Below are 16,172 nucleotides of genomic sequence, written 5' to 3'. Positions count from 1 at the left end.
GGTAGGGGCTGCTCCTAGAATCGCTGGACCAGCAGCGACGGACCAGCGAGAGCCTCCCACCCTGGAGTCTTCCCGGCTCCTCTCAGGGGCCCGGCCGGGACCAGCCGGCCTGGCGGCGGGCACCGGGCCCGGCCGCGTCCGCACTCCAGCCAACAGGAAGAGAGAGAGGGAGGCCGGGCGCGGCGGGCCAGCTGGCCGGTGGGGAGTCCCGGGCGTGGGCGCTGGGAGCTGGGGAAGCCCCGCCGGCGCCTCCCCGGCTTCGCTGAGCGAGAGCGCCCCCCTCCCGCGGGCCTCAGCGTCGCCCTCCGTAAAGTGGGGCCCCTTCTGAGGGGCTAGGGCGGGTGGGAGCCGAGGTGCGCCGGGGAGGGCAGAGAGGGACCGGCACCGGGAGCCGGAGGCCCGGACCCCCTTCCTCGCTGCGGCGGGGGCGGGGCCTTCGGGGGGGGGGCTGGCCCTGGTGAAGGCGGGCCCTGAGCGGGGGCGGGGCCGGGGCCGGCACCTGGGTGAGGTCGCGCCGCCCGGCCCCCTTGCACTTCCGTGTGCAGCGGCGCGGGAGAGGGAGGCGGCGGCACCGGGATCCCCGGAGCGACCCCCGGCATCCGCCCGCCGCGCTGAGGCCCGGACGGGACTCACCGGCCTACGGGCCCGTCCCGGTCGGGCCCGCAGCGACCCCCCGTCCGCGCGCGCGCCCGGGGACGGCGCCCGGAGCTGGACCCCAGCCGCCGCGACCCCTGGCGCCTGGCGGTGCGCGGGAGGTGAGTGAGGGCCGGGCCCCGACGTGGGATCCGGGCTACCCTTAGGGCGCGCCGCCCCTCCCTTCCCCCTCCCCGATCCGGTTCCCGTTTCCGAAACTGAGAAACTGAGCCGCGGCCAGCCAAAGTCCCGTCGCGCTCCGAGACCCGCCGGTGCCTCCGTCCCCCGTCCGTCGGTCTGTCCCTCCGTTCAGCCGTAGGTCTGCTCCCGGCCCCTCCACCCGCGTGTGTGCCCTAGACCCTCGGAGCGTTCGCCCGTCCTTCGCGAATCCCCGGGGCCCTCGGTCGGTCCATCTGACCCCACCCCCTCTATGTTCCCGCGTCCGCGTCTTTCTAGTTCGGATCGGTCAGTCCGTAGCCCTCCGCGTGCCCCACCCCCACCGCACCTCCCGCCGCCCCCTGGATCCTGTCCTCCCGGAGCCGCGCCCCCGGCCCACGCTCGTCGCCCCCTGCCGGTCCCGCCGCCTCTTCTTTTCTACTGCGGACGGGAGGCCGGGCCCCCCGCCCGGCCTCGCCTCCCGCCCCCCGCCCCTGGGTCCCTGCCGGGCCCAGCCCGCGCGGCGCCTCCTCCTAGCTCTCTCTCTTCTTTCAGTCTGGGTGTCTCTCTCTGCCTTTCTCCATCTGTCTCCGGCCTGGGCGTGGCTCCAGTCTCCACCATACCCCCTCTTACCGCCCCGCCCTTATGCCCCTCTGAGTCCCCTCCCCTGGTGGCCCCTTCCAGGTCCCATCGGTCCTGGCCCCTCCGCAATCCAGACGCCACCCCCGCGTGGGGGCCCGGCCAGGTGAGGGGAGAGGGTGGAGGAGAGCCGGGGTGAAGGGGCAGGAGGTGGACACCGTCAGAACTGGCACACTTCTCTGACTGTCCCATTTGTCCTCGCCTGGGTGGGTAGAACCCCACTGAGCCCCTCCACTTCCACCTGGTCAAAAGGATTTGGTGGGGTGGGGGGCGTCCCCTTCTCTGGTCCCTACCCTGTACGGTTGGACTTGACTCCTTGTGCTGAGTCGCCTGTATCTGAGCACGTAGGTATGTTATGTATCTGTGTCTCCATGTGTGTTCTTTGTCACTGTGTCTGTGGTCCTTTTCCACATGGTGTGACTTGCCTGTGTGTGCGTGTGTATGTCTGGGTGTCCTGAGGCTCTGTGTGCCCTTTGCAACTATGCATGTACTATGTCTTGGTGTGTTCTTTGTCACCAGACTCCGCTCTGTGTGTTGGTATGTGTGTGTGTCTTTGTGTGTCTGGAGGGTCCTGTGTTGCACACTGGTTTGTGTCATGGTGACCCACTGGCCATATACATTTGAGCTGTTAATTTTGGGAGCCAGTGGTGTTGGAGTGTCAGCCCACCATGCTCTTGTGTGTGTCTGTATGAGTGTGGGTGTGAATGCACACTCACTTGTTCTTCCTCTCCCACTGCCACGGAGCTGCTGTGACCAGGCTGACCTGGTCACTGAGGGAGGGGACGGGTCCCTTGAGTTTCCTTGTTCCTGCTGTGGACTGAGTTGGGGTGTGGTGGACAGGCCGGTAGAGGGCAGCTCTTTGTGTGTGTGTGCGTGTGTGTGTGTGCGTGTGCGTGCGTGTGCGTGTGTGCGTGCGCACGCCATGTCGAGGTGTTTGGACAGCTGTACCTGCGATAGGGTGGTGTAAGGGATCTGGTGTGTTCCGAACTGTGGCTGGGATGAGACTGGCAGGGGTGAGTGTGTGACTGGTGGGAGACTCACAGTCTGACTGTGTGAAACTGCCCGTCTGGGTCCTAGGGAGCCGCTGTGATTGTGGGGAACCGGGAGTGTGGTGCCTGCACCCCGGGGTGACACTGCTGGGGGGGACGGTGAGAGCCCCAGTGTGTGAGAGCATGTGGGAGGCTGTGAGGCTGTTGGTGCACGCGGCTCCGCAAGCCCAGCCCTAGTTCCTGGGGAGGCTGGGGAAGGCCCCCATCTCTCACTCCCCCAAGCTGAGGGATACCGCAGGGCAAGTCTTTGGGTTTGCAGTGTTGTGACCAAGACCCAGGGCTCTGGACCCAGGAAAGATGTGGGCTCAAATACTCGCTGTGCCTCTTATGGGCAAGGGACTGGAGCTAGGCTTCTCTAAGGCTGCGTCTCCTTATCTGCAGAACAGAAGAAGTTGCTGTGAGAACTCAAGGTCCTATGTCAGTGGGCCTCTAGCACGGGCTTGGCCCACAGGCAGAGCTTAGCACATGCTAAGTCTTACTTGGTGACCACTCACTCCCGCCCCCAACTGTATGGTCCCCATTCTCTGTGGAGCTGAGCTAATAAAAGCCCAGATAGTCCCCAACCCAGTTTCCTGGCTGTGATGTGTCTGTTGCCCATCCCGTGCCCTTGACCAGACTGCTTGCAGGAGGGCAGATGGCTGGCAGAGACCCCGTGAACCCTGTTCAGCCCACTTGACGCCTGCCCAGTCTCAGCAGCACTGATCAGGGAGATAGGGCTGGGGGGTGATTTGGAGCTTGGCTGCAGGCTACTGACACCGTTTAGCTGCCACAGCTAATTGGAGTTTAAATTAAAATTAGGAATAATGTACAGACAGGCCTGAGGGTGCCTCATTCCCCAGGGAGTGGTGATGGGGGTCTCCAGCTGGAGGAGGAGCTCCCATCTGGGGAGGGGAATCTTTTGTGGAGGCCTGGCCTGGCCTGCAGGAAAAGTGCTCAGGTCTTTCAGCCAGGAGACCTGGGATACCTTGCTGCCTTTGCCATTCCTTCCTTCTAGGATCTCTCTGAGCCTCAGTTTTTTCAGCTATATAACGGGCCCAATATTAATGGGAGAATCACCTGGACTAGGAGGTGCAAAACAAGGAATAAGAAAGTGTCCCTGTTCATTCGGTACTCCCAATGTGAGTCCAGCAAAGGGGCTGTCAGGCCACGTCACTGGGGCCTCAGAATTACCTGGGGAGATGTAGTCTCCTCATTTTGAAGATACGACAAACAGAGGCTCAGAGAAATTGCCCTAGACCACAGAGCAGTGGCCCCCACTGCCACGAGGTCTCCTAAGTCACAGGGCGACCTCTTGCAGACAGAGATTAGGAAGAGCTTCTCAGTACATCTGTAGTCTGGAAATGCTCCGGGGGCTGAGACACAGTGATCCAACCCCTAGCATGGAGAGGACACATAGCCGGTGCCTTGGAAAAGTTGGGCCCAACACCCCATTTCACAGAAGAGAAAGCCGAGTCCAAAGAGGCCGAGATCTCTGAGCCAGACCGGGCCAGCTGATGGGGAGAGCCTGTTCGGGCTCCCATCTCAGCTGCTTCCTCTCGTTCCTGCAGGTCTGCCTGGAACTGGCCCAGGTGAGGGCTGCAGGCCTACTTCCGGTGGTGGCTGTGTGGCCTGCGGCAGGCTCCAGGACTGAGGGCAAGGGGGAGCCAGGAGCCCCAGGTAAGACGGGATCCTCCTGGACAGATGGACATATGGACAGCGTGCATGGGGCGGCCCTCCTCTTTGGGCTCCTCCCCTTCTGCTGGGGGTAGGGGCTGGGTTGGGCGGGGGGAGGGTCCCACGAAGTCCTCGGGCTGGGTGTGGGGCCTGGGTGCCCGGAGGGGGCAGCACTTTGCCTGGCCTATGAGGGCTCCCTGCCTTGGAGCTCAGAGGCCTGGGCCCTCCAGCAGTTTGGGGTGAGGAGTGGTGCCACTTGGCTGGTTAGTTAAAAAGACGGTGGTGTATGTGCCAAGGGTTGAGGGGGGATACATCAGCTTTTCTGGGGCCCCTTGGCTTGGCCTCAGGCTGTCTCCATCATCATCACACAGGGGACCTGATGGTTGCTCTGAGCAAACTGAGAATGGAAAGAGGTTTCCTGCAGTCTCTTCCACACCCCAGTTCCCTCATTTCCCCAGCCTCTCTGGGGCAGAGGAGAGACTCAAAAATCCCCCTCCCCAACCCCCAGATTCTGGGTGAGTTGGAATACTAGGGAAGGCTGTACTCTCTCAGGCCCCTTATAAAACTAGAGATTCCTTCCTTTGGGGCCAGACTTGCCGCCTTCAGCCCTCGTTGCAGTGAAAACAGTCCTGTGAGTTATCCATTGAGTGTCCAAAGTCCAGTGGACAAGATTCTGGGGGTGTGATGGCGTTGCTGAGGGCACCTGGAACCTAGGGAGTGACAGTGGGGAGGGATGGCCAAGGTGGTCTTTCCTCCAGGAGGCCTCCCTGATCAGCCCCCACTCCCCTCCCTACTGGCTGTTGGGCACCTACAGATTTGGGGAGGGGTATGAATGGACCAGTGGGGGCTGGGCTCTCAGATCTTAAGTCTGGGGGGAGGGGGAGCAGGAGGTCAGGGTCCTGGCTTCTGGGATGGGAGTGGGGGCTGAACAAGGGCAGGGTCATCACTGGGTCTGCTGGTTATTCAACTTACCATCAAACCTAGAGGGTAGGAGGTAACATGTCCTTGGCTGGCTGGGGGCCTCTGCTACCTGAGGTCAGGGGGCCACCCTCTCCCAGCACAGAGCCTCATTCCCTAAGAAGTTCAACCAGTTAGTCTTGGAGTCAGCCCACTTTCAAAGCTCAGACATCACTTACCTTGCCCGCGCAGACCTAGGTATGCTCACACGAAGACATAGAACCTGAGCTGCATTTGGCGCCCATGCCCGCGAAGCCTCGAGTGCCCACACACACACCGCACATGCACACACACGTCCGCAGCTTTTCACATGCACTCACCCACAGGCACGCTCAAACACGCACACAGATGCTCACCCAGTCATCCTTGTACACAGAAGCCTGCCCACACACACCACACTGCCCATTCCGGGTCAGGAAGTGGGGGGTCCTAGGTCAGGGTCACAACCCAGCCTGCGTCTGGCACTGAGGGTGAGGTTTGAGGTGTGGCGGTGACCACGGGTGCTGCAGGGGGGCTGGGCCATGCTGGGAGGCGGGCTCTGCCCAGGCATTCACCGGCCATCCTGCTCACCCGGGCCAGACCCCAGGCTGACCAGGACTCGGTGTGGAGGAGTTGGGGATGAGGGGGAGGGACCATGTGAGCTGTGCTGACACTGTTTGTGGCCTCCGCCGCAGAGGAGGAAGTGGACTGCCTGTGGTCATGGGGCCAAGGTGCTCGCAGGTAGATGGGGGTCCAGTCAGCCCCTCTGTCCCCCGTAGCATCCATGCCTGGCGGAAGCGGAGTTGCTGGGCTCTGGCAACCGGGAGGCAAGCAGGATGCTTCTCCCAGAGCGGTGTGTGCATTTTCCAAGGCCTGGGCCCAAGGAGAGGCCTGTCCATCCGAGGTGTTTCCGGAGGCTCACTTCCCCTGGGCTGCCCAGGAAGTGGTTTCAGAGTGGGACTGACCAGCCCTCTGTCTGTGGCCTGCCCCGCCCTGGCTTTGCCTGTGAGGGGAGCAGCGCCTGGCCAGTGGGTTAGGCTGACTGACCAGGCTTCCCACTGCCAGGGCTGACTAGGCCTTGACAGAGGCCCAAGGAGAGGGCTCGGGGGCTAAGCCATGACCTCCCCTGTAGCCCCCAGGACCCCAGCTCCGCCTTCCCTCCGAGCTCTACCCTGAGGCTCAGAGCACTGACTCTGGCAGGCGCAGCCGCCTTGTGTGAATTGGCATCCGCTGGGTTGCGTCTCTGGCATCAGGCAGCTCCGAGCAGCCATATGAATGAACATGGGCAAGTGGCTTTGGGGCCTGGTGCCTCATTTTTCTTCTCTGACAGACGAGACAATGATAGCATCCATCTTCATGGGCTGGTGCCGGAAACTACAGATAATGTATGCAAAGCAGCTAGCTTCGTGCCTGGCACTTTATTAGTGTTTAAAGAGTAGAAACTATAGTTATGTAAAGCACTTAGCACTCGGTTTGTGGTAACTATCCCCAAAAAACAGCAAGTGGTCTTGATTATGGGGTTATTACTGTCTGAAGACCTGGACACCTGCCCAGTGTCACAGGGCCAGGTGGCCGCACAGCCCGGCTAAGAAGCCAGGTCTCAGGCTCCCTCATTCCCCCTTGCGTCCGCCTCCCAGGGGCAGTCCTGCAGGGCGGGGAGTGTTCTATCCATGTCCTCTGAGGAGAGGAGCTCCGGGGTGGAGCAGCTGTGCCCACTCAGCAGCCCAGCCCCCTCGCTCCCTTTCAAAGGGAGAAAAATAGATCTCATGACAACTGGTTGCAGGGAAGAGAAAGGCAGCTGCCTGCTGCCCCCTCAGGCCTCCCCTGGGCCCCTTCCCCCACCATGGTCCCCCGCAGGACGCTGGGCTTGGAGAAGCTGAGGCTGGCGGTGAGGGGTGGATGGTGAGCCCTCCTGCCAGCCTGCCTACCCTTCGGACCCCTGGAGTCCGCCTGTGAACTGGGAAGGGGGTGGATATCCGGGGCTAGAAATTTCCCCTGCACACATATCCCTACATACATCCTTGACACCTGGCAGCTGGTGGCAGGGACCTGCCTTCCTGGGGACATGCAGAGGGTCAGTCCAGGGAGGGGAAGGCCCTTTGCTATCCAGGGCCAAGAGGCTGGGGGCCTCGGGTGTTGGTGTGATAATGATGGTGGTAGAGTAGGTAAGGGCCAGGAGACTGGAGGGAGGGAGAGGGGCAGGGGCCTGGGCTAGAAGTGTGAGTGAGGGCATGCTGGAGATTGAGGAGCAAGACCTCTGCGGGCATCAGACAGACCTGGGTTCGAATTCTCACTTGATATTTACTGGCTGTGTACCCTTGAGCCAGCGACTGGACTGTTTTGAGCCTCTGTGGCCTCATCTGTGCAATGGGCATATCAGGGAGTTTCCATTTGAGACCTGAATGATAAGGAGCCAGGCTGTGTTTCAGGGGAGGGGGCAGGAAGACGGAACAGCAAGTGCAGAGGCTCCTAAGCAGGAAGGAACCCGGCTGCTCAGGGAACTGAAAGGGGTCACTGTGGCTGGGGCAGAGGAGTGAGGGGAAGGCAGTGGCCGAGGAGGTCAGGGAGGTAATGGGAGCAGCTTGGGTGGGTCAGCCCCAGGAGAGGCATCTGGGCTTACTGGAAAGGGAGTGACGAGATCTGCTTTAGTCCCTGGGGCAGCGGGGCTATGGGGCCGGATCAGAGGAAGGAAAGCAGGTGGGTGCAGATCCTGGGGAGGGTGATGGGGACAGGATGGGGGCAATGGTGGAGAGAAGAGAAGAGACAACTTTAGGACAGAACTGAGAGTGGTACCCCGTGGGGAGGAAGCGTCCTACCCTCCCCCCACCTCCACAGTGTCTGGCCCCTCTAGGAGATGAGGTGGCACTTGCTTGGGGAACACCAGGAGGCCTGCTTCACATGTGTTTGAGTGGCTCTCGAGCCTGATGAGGCTGGGGAGGCAGAGGGGGCCCACAGGCAGGCCTGGAGTTGGGGGGCCTGGGCCGAAAGCGGAGACCCGAGAGTCAAGAGGTAGCAGGCAAACCTGGGCTGGGGAGGACGGGGTTCGGTGGGTGTTTGGTAGGGAAGTTCGAGAGGCCCTGGACACAGGGCTGGGATGGTTGTCCCTCGAAGGTCCCTGCCAAGGTGTCCAGGAGGGCAGGCTTGTGGTGGCTGAGCCACTGTTTTCACAACAGCGCCGGAAGCTTTGGGTCATGTCACCGGCTTGTTGGGTAAACAGGCACAGCGGAGCGGCTGGATCAGCTGTCTGCTTGATGTGGGGCCAGGGCAGGGGTGGGGGGAGATAACAGGATTGCAGGGGCTTCCAGTACCGGGGCTGGAGAAAGCTTTGGGTTCTCCATTATTAAGACAGGGAGACTGAGGCCCTGAGAGAGACGGCAGCCAGCCCACGGCCGGCCGGGGGTCTCGAGCTGCCTTTGCCCAGCCCGGTCTCTTCCCAGAGCAGCATTCCAGAGCAGGGCGCTGCAGGGTGGGAGGCTTGAGAGAGCCCCTTTACCCACTGATCCAAGGAAGTTTGGGGGTACCTGTGGTGACAGGATGACTGGAAATGGGCAGTGGGGCAGGTGGGGAGAGGGCCAGGTAAGAGGATGGCGGTGGCGATAAGGATGATGGTCTTGCACTCAGCCCAGCCTCCTAGGCAGGGCAAGATCATTCCCTTTTACAGCCGAGGACGCCAGAGCACCTTGGCCAAGCTCGCAGGGCACCGAAGGCAGATCGGGTCTGAACGAGGCCTGTCCATCCCACACCCAGACCCCCACTCCTAGGTTCCCGTGTTCACTGCCTGCCGTGGGATGGCACACCCGGGCAGTGCCTCTCTCCCAGCTTCTCCCCGTCCCTAGAGTGGGGAGGTGTGATCTGGGTCCTGCTCACCTTGTGGGGACGGGCGGCAGAAGCCTTCGGTGGCCATCTCACCTTTTCCCAAGCAAAGATTGTCAACCATGGGGAGAACCACGGGTACAGAGGGACAGGGTGGAGGAGCAGACTTGGGGCTGCCCTCTGTGGAGGCTGGCGGAGAAGCCATTCCCATGCCCAAGCACACACCATTGCCCTCACCCCACAGGAGGCAGGTGGCCAGTTCCAGGTTTAGAACTGGAGGGTCCCTCTGTGCCTCCCCTGGGGCTGCCCCATCGGCTTTGTGGTTTTGGGTGAATTGCTCCATCTCTCTTTGTTACGTTCTGCCCAGTGAGTCTGGAGCTCAATGGAGGTCATGTGTGGGGTGCCTGGCATGGCCGTCCTACCCGAAACAGGTGTACGCCCTCCCCTTCTCCGGCGTACCAGGCCTGTGACCGCCACTTGTGACCCCTAGCCTTGTCCTCGGCCTCCGCCGTCCCCTCAGACAGGTGGGTGGGGAGGCCTGCCCAGCTATGTGCCTGACTGGCCCACTCCTTCCCGTGTGCACTTTGGACTTTGCTCTGGGCCAGGAGGGACTCTCTCTGCCTCCCTCAGCGGGGACGCCCAGCCGGTGTCACCGGCTGCCCTTCCCTCCTTAGTCATTACTCCCAAGGGCTGTGCTAGAAAAAGCTCCATCTGGACCTCCCTGGTACCAGCGCCTAGTCAGATGCGTGTGGGTCCTTCCAGGCTGGTGCACTTGTGCCCGCGTCAGCCTGGAGCATCTGCCCGTGTGTACCTTGTGCTCGTTGGTGTGCCGTGTGCAGCTGGGGCTCCCTGTGGTGGGGAACGCGTGAGGGTGTCAGAGTCCTGGGTGGCCTGCGTGGGCCCGGATGTCTGTCAACATGTGGGGGGGGCAGTGTTTCTTAGTGTGTGTCACTGAGTCATCGTGCCTGTGGTTACGACCGTGCGCGCGCGTCCAGCTGCAAGCAGGGTTCCCCATGTGTGACTGTGTTTGGGCTGGTGGGTGTGCCCGTGTGTGCGCACATGTGTGGTTATTCTGGGAGAGGCCCCCGTGTACCCCCCACCCCAGCTCCTCACAGAGGCCCCCTTGTCCTCAGTCCTACCACGAAGGGGCCTTCGTTCCTCCCTCGGGGGTACCTGGAGCCCTCCCTGTGGCTGACCCCGGGGCTTCCCCAGTCCTAGGACTAGCTGAGTGACTCAGGGCCTGGGCCTGGTGTGGACTCTGCCCCCAAGAGGGCCTGTCCTCCCCGCGCCCCCTACCGCGTGCTGGCAGGAGTGAGTGTGAGCCCGTGACAGCTGGTCCCAAGTCCTGCCCTCGGACCCTTCCAGCCCCTCAGGCCAGGTGGGCCAGCCGCACCCCTGCATGCCTGTCAGATTGAAGCCCATGCTGATCCCCACTGCACCCCAGCTCCTCTCACTCCCTTCCTTGTACTTACTGTCTGAGCAGCACTCACATCGCTCTCTAGGTACACGTTTATGTGACTGTCCCCCACCGAGCTGTGAGTCCCATGGCCCCGTGCATCTTGTCACTGGTGCCTGCCGGCGGGGCCTTTGGAACTTACAGCCCCCCAGCCCATCGTGTGCGGAGTTATGTCGCCACCAGCGCATGTTTTCCTCGGAAGAGGGCCCGAGTCCTTCACTGGTTCTCAGGGTGTCGCCCCCCCTTTTGTGAGTGCAAAGGCTTCATTCGCGCTGCCCAGGCCTCACCTGTGATTCCCACTGGATCCCAGTGGGCTGGGCCAGCCCAGCAGTAGGATTTTTGAATGTCTCCTCAGGGCATTCAGATGTGTGGCCAGGGCTGAGAAGCCTGAGCCGGGGACAGAGACCGTGCCCAGAGAACAGACCCGGGTCCTCAGCATGAGCTTCCCAGGCAACTGCACAGGGTACCTGGCGGGGGGTGGGGGGGGGTACATGAGGTGGGGGAGCAGTCGGCTTCCTGGGGGAGGGAGGAACGATTCCCCAGGGATGGCCTTTAGAACTGTCTGGAAGGATATATAGGAATTATGGAGGACATGCTGGCTGAGGGAATAGCATATGCAAAAAGAGGGGGCTTGAAAGAGACCGGAGTTCACAGAGCAGCCAGAGGTGAGGTCCGAGGTGGAGAGCAGGCCAGGGCCAGACTGAGGTCTGGGCTTTCTCCAAGGGCAGTGGGAGCCCAGGAGATTCCATGGGTTGGGGAGGGACCAGGAGTGGTAGCAACTGGGAGGGGTCACTGGGGAAAAGGAGGAGAGTTCACTGCAGTGGGTTGGTCTGTGTGGTATGAGGGCGGGGGCAAGAAGGAGCACCGCAAGGGGATGAGGGGCTAGTCCTGGGGAGGAGCAGGTGTCGGGAGCATCCCCTGCTCTGGGACTTGGCCATGACCTGAGACCGTAGTTGGGCCTCCTCCCAGGACAGGGCTGGGCATATGGAGGCTAGAGCACAGGCCCCGGTGGAAGGGCATTAGAAGGGCCTTGCTAGCCCTCCCCCTCCCCCACCTCCTGCTCTTCTTGCTGAGCCCATTTCCTGGGTTGTGAAACCCCTGTGGCCTCCTTGACTTGCTTCTGTCTGGGAAGGCCATCTGGGGAGGCCAGCCTCCCTGTCAAGCCAGGCCCCCTTGCCCTGTTGCAGCTCTGCCCGAGCCAGCCCGGCTCCCTCCTACTGATCACAATTCCTCTCGCTCTCCTTCCCTCCCACTCTCCGGGCCTCATGTGTCCTCCCTCCTTCATTCATCCTTCAAGGCCCATGTGGGCTGGACATTGAACTCCCCCCAGTGATGCTGCCCTCACCAGCCAGCCTTGACAGGCAGCAGATGGTGCCTTCCACGGGCAGGCGGCAAGGGCTGGCCCCAAGGTTGGGCAGGTATGTGTGAGGAAAGGTTGCATGGGAGGGGTGCATCTTTCACCCCCAGGGGTCTGTTCATGGATGAGGAGACCCAGCAGGTGCCTCAGCTTTGCTGGCTGGCTTGCTTTGCTTGACCTCAGCCTGCCCCAGCAGACTTTCTAAGAGAGCCTCCCTCCACATTTGCACACACTCCCCGAGAGCCTGGCCAGGTGTGTCTTCTCAGGGCCCCACTTTGCTCCTCTGTCCCACCCTGTGGCCTGTGAGGCAGAATCCCATGCCAGGGAAGGGCTGGGGTCAAGGGGACCAGGTTGGATCTGGGGGCCTGGGGACTCTCCCCGAAGGACCTTGCCCTTGGTTTCCACCTCCCTACGAAGAGGAGATGTGCATGTTAGTCTCTAAAGGCCCATCTCTTGGATACATTTTGACTTTTGGGTTTTATTTTTCACCATTTATAAAACTATTATCAAACAAGTTACACGTGATTGCTGTAGAAAAATTGGGAAATACATTTCTGTTCCTGATGGCACCCCTCAGGCCACGTCTCCCACCCCACCCCCTTTGCTGGAACACACTCACGTGCATATATGTGGAGACGTGCAACATGCACACTTGTCCTCTGCGCGCTGGGAGCTCCAACCATCAGGGTCACTCTGGCCACTTCAAGGTTGGCCGTGTCCAACTTGCCCTGAGCTGGCTGGTAACAGGTTTCCATTGCCCTGGAGGAGGCGACCTGCCTGCTCTGGTCCGGCCCAGCACTACCTTTCCTTACCTCTGGGTGGCTCGTCTAGGGTGGGGAGGGGCGGGAGGGGGCAGAGTCCGTGGGCCCTCATGCCCTGGGACTGGAATCTAGACCAGCCAAGCCTTCCCCAGGTTTTAAGCAGTAGAGGCTGGCCCAGGGGGCCGGGACAGGAGGGAAGGGAGCAGTTCAGGGGTTAGTATCATCCTCGTACAGAGAAGGAGGAGGTCCTCAAGGTCAGGCCTAGGACCAGCCCACAGGGGGCTGGGTGAACAGACTCTCGTTGAGCACCAGGAGACCGGTGCCCTTACCCCTTTCCATGGTTCCTCTGTCCTGTGTTTGTGTGTGTTGCTCCTGGCATGTCTCTCTGTCTCTACCTTTGCTCCCTCTTTCCCTTCATCAATTCTTCCTGGCATGGCATACTGGAAAGAACATTGGCTGCAACATCAGGCAGGCCTGGATTCTAATCCTTCTACCACTTCCTGGCTGTGTGACCTTGGGCAAGTCACTTAGCCTCTCTGCACCTGTTTACTCATCAGTAAAATACCCACTTCCAGAACCAGCACGGGATGGAGTGAGCTAATGCCGTGATGAGGTTAATCTGGTATGTGTTGGCCTCAGGGAAGGATGATCCTTCTTGTAAGTGGGGGTGCTGAGACTCACCCCCAGATCCTCTGACTCTGGCTGGTCCTCCCTGCTTCGTAGAGCTGCCTCCGGAGAAGCAGAACGGTAGAGATCCAGAGCCCACTGATGGCTGGGAAAGGGCTGGCTGGCCTCAGCTGGTCCCCATGGAGGCCCGTGGGAGGTGTGCCCTTGCCCCCTCCGTGGTCCTGCAGAACAGCATGAGGCTGAGCCAGTGGCCTCCCTTTGGGGCCTGTGGGCCTGGGCCTATTTGCATGGGGGCTATAAATAATCGGAGCACCTTGCTTTTGTGCCGTTTCTTCACTCCCTGGTTTCCCCACCAGTGTTCAGGCTCTCTGCGAGGTAGATGGGCAACGCAGGCTCCGCTGTGAAGGGGGGGCACTCGGTGCGCAGGGCCCGAGACCTCTCCCAGGGTCACGTGGTGATGGAAGAAGACGCCGGCACGTGGTGTCTGTCTCCCTCCTGGGGTCTGGGCAGGGCAGTTGGGCAGAGGTTTAGTCTAGGAAGTTGGGGCCGGGTGACCTAACCCGAGGGTCACTGCCAAGTAGCCCCAGGGCAGCCCACGGAACACCTGGGTCCCCCTCCTCATGGCACTGTGGCCTGGCTGTACGGGTTTGGGGCCAGAGTTGGGGCTTGCCATGGTTGTGGTTTCCTTCCAGTGGCTTCTGACTGAGCAGCAGCTGCTCTGCTCACCGAGAGCTGGAGGGCAGGTCTGACTGGCAGCCTGCGGGGCTGGGCTCTGCCTCCCATTCCCGGGGCTTCTCTGATTCCGTCTCCTCCATGCAGCCCCGGGGCGGTCCTCACAGACAGCTCTTGCTGGGCGACCTAGAGGTGGGAGGGGTCATGGAGTCCGAGGACCACCTGGACTGGGCCCCAGGGGGAGGCCTTGGGGAGGCAGCTTGACCACTTGGCCAAAATGACCAGGTCATTTTGCCGCCTGGGCTACCCTGACCCCCTCTCTCCCAGGAGCTCAGGTCTCCTGCACATGACTATTGCTCCTTTTTCCCTGCCTGCCCCCTCAGCCCTCGTCCTCTGAGACATTCAGAGAGCCCATTAGTGCCCCACCCGGGTCTCAAGGTTATCCTGTTGGGAAGCACAAGGCCCAGCCATGTCTGCTGCGGTCAGACCCTGGGATTGTGGATGCAAACTTGTGGCATGTGTGTGTTGTGCAGCGGCCCTGCTGATCATTCTGGAACCCCCAGGGAGAACTCCGCACCTTGGAACCCCAGGCCCAGCAGGGTGGCAGGAGGGGCACGGTGTCCTTTTTGGCCTGAGAGTTTGGGACACTCACCCGGACTCCTACACCCAGCCAGCCAGGCCTGTGCAGCTTGCCCTTGTCTTCCACGTTAGCTCAGTGCCCCCCATGTGCCACTCACACGTCCTCGCAGGCCCACGCCTGCACACCTTCCTACACACCATCTCATGCACTCCACGTGCTCGAGCCCAGGGAGGGGCTAGCAGCCGCCCACAGCCCGCTCCTCCCCGCTGCCAACCAAGAGGTCATGGTAGCTGGCTTGGCTGGTCTTAGGCTGAAGGCTTTGGGACCTGGGCTCCCATGTGAGCTTACACACCCCCTGTCGCTCCCGCTGAGGCGGAGCCAGGCCTGGACACGGTGGGTCTGCCTCGCCCGGCCCCTCCCCTGTCCTCTGACTGCTGGCCGCGGAGGGCTGGTGGGGCCCCTGGGCTGGGCTGCAGGCTGAGGTCAGGGTTTCCTGTGAGCTCATCTAGGCTGGGAACAGCAGAGCCCGCTGTTCCTCCGGCTGCCTTGTGGAGGAGCTGGGGGAGCCATCCCAGGGGCTGGGGGGCTGCTGCGTGTGCACATTTGTGTGTGGGGGGCTGGGGATGCGTGTGTGAGACCGCCGCCGTGCTGGCTTCTGCTCGGGAAGGAGTGAGTACACACCCGTGTGCGTGTGCGTGTGCGTTCGTCCAACCACACTTACGGAGCGTCCTCGTGTGTGTGGCCCAGAGCCAGTGTGCATGTGCACCTGTGGGCTTGCTCGTGTGACCATCCTCCGGGAAGGACAACCCAGAAGACCCTCAGGGTCGCCTCCTCTAGTGAGCCTTGATCTGAGGAACAGCGAGGAATAGGGGAACGTGGGGCTGACCCGTGCAGTCTAAAAAACAAAGTCAGTGTACGTTCAACTTTAAAATAGTTTTATGTTTGGAAAAAATTAGTTTGAGAGTGCAGGCAGTCTCTGTAGGTGAGAGGCACCTGCCCCCAAGGGGCTCAGGTTCAGAAGGTGAGGGGTGTGGCTGGGCCCTTCCACTGCCCTGCTCCCTGAATGGAGTGGGTGCTTTGGTTTTTTTGTTTGTTTGTTTTTGTTTTTGTTTTTTTTTAAGATTTTATTTATTTATTTGACAGAGAGAGACACAGCGAGAGAGGGAACACAAACAGGGGGAGTGGGAGAGGGAGAAACAGGCTTCCCGCTGAGCAGGGAGCCCGATGTGGGGCTCGATCCCAGGACCCCGGGATCATGACCTGAGCCGAAGGCACACGCTTAACGACTGAGCCACCCAGGCGTCCCTGGAGTGGGTGCTTTGTGAGTGGAATCTCGGCTTTAGGCTTTGGCTCAGCCTCGGGCTTTCAGTTTCTCATTCTGAAAAGTGGGGATGGTCATCTTGGCCCTGTCGGTCTGCCTGAGTAGTTATGAGCAAACTTTGAACCCAAGAAGGGCTGCAAGGAGCAGGGTGCAGGGAGGTAGGGTTACTGTCCTGCCCGTCTTGGCCGGCACATGCTGGGTACCTGGGCCGGGGTAGTGCACCACAGTGGGGTATTAAAGGAGGCCTTAAATGACCCCCCAAATAAATGACCTGGGGTCACAGACTCCCACCTCCAGGGCCCAGGAAGGGTTTGGAGAGGAGTGAAAAGGGGGCCCCTGGCCTGGAGTAGACTGGCAGGTACTCAACAAAGGGGGCCGTACCAGGCAGCTTCTGCCCAGTGGGCTTGACGTCACATTCAGCAGTCTTACCAGGGATGCCACAGATCCAGACTTCTAGAAAACTTCTCAGGTTTCCCAATGGCAACTAGAACTAGTGTCTTGTCAGCACACCATGGGGGC

At 61.1% G+C, this 16,172-nt stretch overlaps 1 protein-coding gene across 2 annotated transcripts in view; it reads left to right on the top strand.

Moving 5' to 3' along the window:
- The first annotated feature begins 551 nt into the window (after positions 1–551).
- The window catches only part of PRKCD (protein kinase C delta), a 28,922-nt gene continuing 13,301 nt past the window's right edge, over positions 552–16,172 (top strand). The window contains exons 1-2 of one of the 2 annotated variants that reach the window (XM_036102557.2): positions 552–755; positions 4,025–4,133. The gene's annotated coding sequence lies outside the window, so the exon portion shown is untranslated. The remainder of the gene's footprint in view (positions 756–4,024; positions 4,134–16,172) is intronic. The other variant, XM_036102556.2, reaches the window with a different exon arrangement.

This window comes from Halichoerus grypus, chromosome 1 (assembly GCF_964656455.1).
Source record: "Halichoerus grypus chromosome 1, mHalGry1.hap1.1, whole genome shotgun sequence".
NCBI classification, from domain to species: domain Eukaryota; kingdom Metazoa; phylum Chordata; class Mammalia; order Carnivora; family Phocidae; genus Halichoerus; species Halichoerus grypus.
The sequence above is the reverse complement of the archived record's forward strand: the minus strand, read 5'-3'. Positions and strand labels throughout refer to the sequence as shown.